A 6,554-nucleotide genomic window follows, 5' to 3' on the forward strand; every position below is an offset into this window, starting at 1 on the left:
CTAATGACTATAAATTAAGCGCTTCTTGGGAGGCAACCCAAGCTTTATAAACTTTATTATTGCCATCTTTATGTTTCCTTATTTCTTTTGTCTTTTCTTTTACTTATTTTATTTGTTTTATCTAGGTTTTTGCACAAGTTTGGGGGTCAATGAACATAAACGTTTCACATGCCTTTTCAATGACTCGACTGCAAGGTTACATATTCAAGTGCAAAACCGAGGGAGTTTCTTTTTTCTTTTTCTTTTTCTTTTTCTTTTTCTTTTTCTTTTTCTTTACGTTGAAGACAATGCTTATTTTAAGTTTGGAGGTGGGAATATATTTGCTTTCATTTTTTTAAAAAAGAAAAAAAGAAAAAAAAAGTGATGCCTATGATGAGTATATAGTTGAAAAAGAATATGGTTATCAGAAATGGATGAATATTGTCTTAGTTTATACTTGATTATTGTGTTAGTTTTGTCTTGATTGTGATTCTTTAAATATCTTGCGCACTTATATCGATTCTTTCATAATTTTGACTTGAGATTTGAGATTGATACAGCCTAAGTTGAGAATTTTATATTGAGTAAATGATTATTTACCTTGATTCTACATTATTTAAGTTTACCCAGGCACCATAGTCAGAAATAGTTATCTATAACCCTTAAGAGTGAAGCTATCATTGAGTAATTTTGGCCTATGTACCACCAATATATAGAGGATAATCTATCATGAGAAGTAGGCTACCTTAAGGGGTAGACTGAAAGCTCCTGACTATGGATATATTGAAAAAAAAAAAAGCATGTGCTTCAAGAAAAATCAAATGAAAATGCAAATTTATGATTGTGGAATTAAAAAAAAAAGATCAAGATGATGAGGTTAGTTTGACCTACTCTGTTTATTATTCAATAGGGGGATTGTCACTTTCCCCCCTACAGAAATCAACATATACCATTTACCTCCCTGTTGTTTTTATAATGGCCAAAAATCCCCCTGACAGCATAAGTTTACAGTATAACCTTTATTTTTAACTACTCTTTTATTTACATTTATTATAAATTAAATAAATTACATGAATAGAAATTAAATTAAAAAATTAAGTATTAAAAAAAAGAAATATATGTTTTGATATGAGAAAAAAATTAATAATAAATTTTTATTTGTCATTCAAGTTTTCTTATAATAATTTTTTTTATCATTTTATAATAATTTTCTTATATATTTACTTTAAGAAAAATTTCACAAATTAAATAAGTACAAGAAAAAAAATTTATTATTAATTTTTTTGCTCATATCAAAACATATATTCCTTGTTTTTAATGCTTAATTTTTTATTTAGTTTCTATTCATGTGATTTATTTAATTTATAATAAATATAAATAAAAGAGTAGTTGAAAATAAGGGTAATATTGTAAACTTATACTATCAGGGGGGTTTTTGGCCATTATAAAAACAGCAGGGGGGAAAATGGTATATGTTGATTGCTGTAAGGCGGAAATTGGCAATCTCCCTATTCAATACAAGGGCTGTTGATATTGAAAATTTTGAGAATGAGTGTTGATTGAATTGATTCACACACAATATAAGGATCCAATGTGAGATGAGGCTGACTATTGAATTAAAGTTAGAACTTTGTCAATATTTTTAATTTTCTTTGAGCTATATACTTTATGCAATTTTTGACGCATTTTTTATGATGTTTGTGGGTATCATTGTTGTGCAAATTTTATTGAACTCGCAAGTGCACGAATCTATTGTAGAATAGATCAATAATGACAAGTGTCGATCCCACGAGGAAGTGGATTTTAATTGTGGAGAGAATTAATTTTTCTAAATAGGTGGTTGGAATTATGGTAAAGATAATTTAGAATATCCTAAAATTTAAATTGAAATGGCAGAATTAAATTAAAGTAGAAACTATAATAATTGAAGCGCTTGGGTAACTGAATCCGTATCAACATGCGCCATGGGCTAAATATTCCTTATTAGTGCCAATTAAATCATGAGGGGGGAATCCACACCTCATGAACCACACTCTAATCAATATGGTGCTAAGAGCTTATCGTGTCAAATAATAATAATTTTGTACTAGGGAGCTAGTGAAACCAGGGCGGTATCTAGACAAGATTATTATTATTTGTCGACGAAAAGTCAAAACATCAACAATAATTAGAGGGGAAGAGAAAGTAAATTTACCAAATAAAGCCCATGGCACATGTTGATACTTCACCTTCAACCCAAACTTGAAAGAAAATTAGCTACTCATAATTTTAAGAAGATATTTAAAAAACAGAACTTCAACAAGCCAAAGAAAACTTCTACATCAGTGGCTCCAACGACTCAAGAAGGTTCTTCTCACCCTAATTCTAAATTTTTTAATCTTAACAAGCTTGAGGGTATTCAATGCAGAGAATGTGGAGGCATAGGACAAATACAGACAATGTGCTAACACTTTTATGAAAAAGAAAGCAATGCAATCTACTTCGAGTGATGATGATTCTAATGATAGCATTGATGAAGAAGACCTTGTTGGAGGACTTGTTGTTTATAATGATGTGTCAAGATATACTAATGGTAGTGAACAGGAATCAAATATCATAGATGCATCCATTATTTAAAGCCTCGCACTTAGCTCCTTACAAGGAAGACACTAATTCCTATCTTGACACAATTGTATAACATGTTAACAAGAATAATAATTCAAATAGCAACATTAGTGACATTGATATAAATGACAAGAAATCTTTTCAAGAAAGCTACAAGATGATTTTTGCTAAATGGGAAGAAGTCTATAATCAAAATGTGACCTTGTTGACTTAAGTATCCAATCTTTTGGATGATAATGCAAAACTTGAGAGTGAGGTGATGAACCTTAAGGTTTATATTTTAAGCAACAATTTTCTCGATAAATCAAATGAGATTAACATTGTGAAATATTGTAAACTACTAATGAAAGACTTATATTTTGTCTTTCTTTATAATTTGCAAATGAAATTTAGGTGATGGCCAATACCTAATGAGAAGTCACAAATTATTTTTCCTTAATCTTTATGAAACTTTCATCCTTGAGTAATAGAATTAACATTACTTTTTTTTTTCCTACATGAGATTTAAGCTCAATAGATTGAATTCACCTACTGCTTAAATTCATCTTGGTCATGTAGAGTACTTGATTTTGCAAGAATAAATTATTCATCCACATGAAATGCCATATATCGAAATCATGCATTCAACTAGGGAAATACATATGCATTTCATGCTATGTAATCGAAAACCTAAATTTTAAAGTTAACAATGTTAATTTAACAATAAATTCAAACCTTCCTTCGGTAAAGGTTGTAAAAATACATTGAATTTACTACATCTTTATTCACGTATTAGACATATATGGGCCTTTAATAATAAGACTAGCAGATAAAGAAATGAAATTTGAAAATTCCATACCTGTGGGCCTAGGAAAATTCTTATAAATCGATATCCAATTTACTGTTATTCCAATTAAATTATTACAATAGTTATCTCTTTGTAGGGCCCATTGATTATTTAATGAATAATTGAAAACAATTGATGCCATATATCTTTCTATTCATCTTTGTATGATATTATATAGAGAAATTATCATTTATATACCCTATATTTGCTATGTTATTAAAAATACTATAATACTTTGAGGGTGTATCAATCGTCTATCCTTAATTGACAAAATGTATCAGCTGACCACCAAACCGTTAGTTGTCATTTGAAAGTTAACGGAGTTACAGTGAATTGACGATTTTACCCTTGAAAATTATCACTTTTATACCCTTAAATTCTCTTTTTATCACTTGTATACCCTTAAATTATCACTTGTATCATATGAAAAGACCAAATTACCCTTCTGACTTCATCATACTTAAACAGCAACTAACGGTTTGGTGGTCGCTGATACATTTTGTCAACTTACGGTGGACGATTGATACACCCTCAAAGTGTTTTAGTATTTTTGATAATGGAGTAAACTAAGGGTATACAAATGATAATTTTCCTATTATATACTTCATCAAACATATATCGTCATATCTTTAGATGTTATGGCTATTTTCAAGATACAATAATACTTAAAACTTCAATGGTATAAAAAAATAATTTAATAGGTAAGAAACTGATGTCGAAATATACACCTTTTAGAGCAATTAAAACATTAAGAGCAAGACTATATGAATTAATTTTATGCAGCAATAAAATGCCCTGTTTATTAGGGTTTATCAAAATCTTGTGTCAAAAAACATCAATAGGTTCAATGGCAAATTGGTCTTTTTGGTATTTTTAATTTCTTGGATGATCAAGTAGATGTCATTTTCTGATTTTGAAGGATCAGAAACCTTGGGATAAGCAATAACTAGGATTAAATTCGAGATAGGATTGAAAATTGATTTTGAGAGAGATTGAAATTTTATGTAATGAGTCATAAAGACATTATGTTAGTTTAATTAAAAATTAATAATCATAATAAGTAAAGTTAATATTGCCAAATAATTTAGAAACAATGAACTTTGTATAAAATTAAAATAATATTAAAGTTAAAGTAAATTTTTAGTTCTTTTATCTTATAAGATAGAATAGTTAATTTAAATTTATGTTAAATAAAAAAAATCTCAGTCAAAAAAATAAATTAAGATAGATTTACTTAATTAATTCTCCAAAATTCTTCTTTGTTTGAGTTTTTTTTTAAAAAAAATAATGTGAACTTTTTGTAACTATTTTTTACAAGTGTGGTTAGTTTGCAAAATTATAGGGTGGAAATAAATTAAGATAAAAAGGAGATTGCCTATTTCCGCTCTACTAAAATCTATATATACTATTTACTTCAACTATTTTCATAATACTCAAAAATCTCCTTGACACCAAAATTTTATGATATTACCCTTGTTTTCAAATACAATTTATTTAAATTTATTGTAAATTAAATAAATCATGTAAATTAAATTGAAATAAAAAATTAAATACTGAGAATAAGAAATAAAGGTTTTGGGTGTGAAAAAAAAAAGATATTTTTTTAATTTATCTTATTTATGAACATTTTTTCTAATAATAAATATATATTATGTATTTCCAAGATCAAATGTCAAGCAAATGACTTATTTACCTTTTTTTCTTTAAATTTTTTATGCCAAGGAGATTATTAGATATTACGAAAATAACAAGTTTAAGTGGTATATTTTGATTTTAATAGAGAAAATTAGTAAATCCCCTTTTACCATACTAATTTATAAAAAAGAATAAATAAAATAAAATAAAATAAAAGGAATACTCTTAGAATATACACTAAAAATCTTCTAAACCACTGAAAAGAGAGTTTGAGGTCTGTAGAACAATGCAAATTTACTTTGAACATAAGGATAGGTTGCTGTAAAAAAGCAAACTAAAGAATTGTAGAGCTTGATAATCATAACATTACTCATAACCAATTATGAACTTCTAGGTTTATCAAGGTTTGTTCTCAAGACAAAAGCTAATAATGTTTAGCTATTGTGATTCTTGAATATTTGGTTGGATTAACCAAAACACTTTATTTTAGCAAGAACACTTTATTATATACGTGCAACCCCTTTATTAATTGGTTAATTTTTATTAACAACACTAATTGTGCTTTACATAATATTAAAAAGAAAAAAAAAGGCAAAAGCTTCTAGATCAGGATGACCGGATCCATATTCCATTGCTTTTTTCTGCTGGAATGAACTACGCCGCCGTATGACCCGGTGTGGGAAGACCTTTTTGTGAACAACAATAATTCAACAAAAGTGATCGCCTAATCTTTTACTTCATTAATGTTTCAACTAGCAGCGATTCAAAAGCGACATTGATTTTAGAACATTTAATTCTATACCAATAATCACATGTTCACATTATTGATCCCGTTGATATATATGTCTATATTACACAATAATACCAACAATGTTGGTCCTACTGCAAGTTACTTGACTTATAACTTCTTAACAATGTCATTATTAATTACCATTGACGTACGCAACTTATGACAATTGACCTGCTATCTTTTTCTTATCCTTTTCCTTTCCTGTAGCAGTTGTACAGATCAATCATGTGGACGAGGCTAAATTGCGGCTTCTGCACGTAACAACTTTGGGAAGGTAAGCTTGCAGGACCTTGCATCAACAGCTTTTTCTCTCTCATCCAACACGCGTGTAAGTTTTTTATTTGCTATGTTACAGACAGAATCTGTAACATAACAAGGTCCCAATCATGTCTAACCAATCAAGAGTGATAAATCATTCTTTTCCTTTTTCTCTTTAAAAAAAATGACGAACAATGTTAAATTTTAGTGCACTGAGATGTAATCAAACGATATATGTGGGAAAGATATTTTTAAATACTCGGAATAAATTTCAACCAGATTGATGCAATTGATAAAAGCAATATAGAATATTCAAGATTAAGAGGCTAGTCCATATATGCCAATTGGCACAATCCATTGTCTCAAAGTCTTCGAGTCCGAGAGATTGTTGGGACTATTTTTCCTCCAATTTAATTTAGTAATAAGTTTCTAATTCAGTATTAATCTCGGGAGTAATTCTAC

The sequence above is a fragment of the Citrus clementina genome, unplaced genomic scaffold (assembly GCF_000493195.1).
Source record: "Citrus clementina cultivar Clemenules unplaced genomic scaffold, Citrus_clementina_v1.0 scaffold_2, whole genome shotgun sequence".
Taxonomy (NCBI): Eukaryota; Viridiplantae; Streptophyta; class Magnoliopsida; order Sapindales; family Rutaceae; genus Citrus; species Citrus x clementina.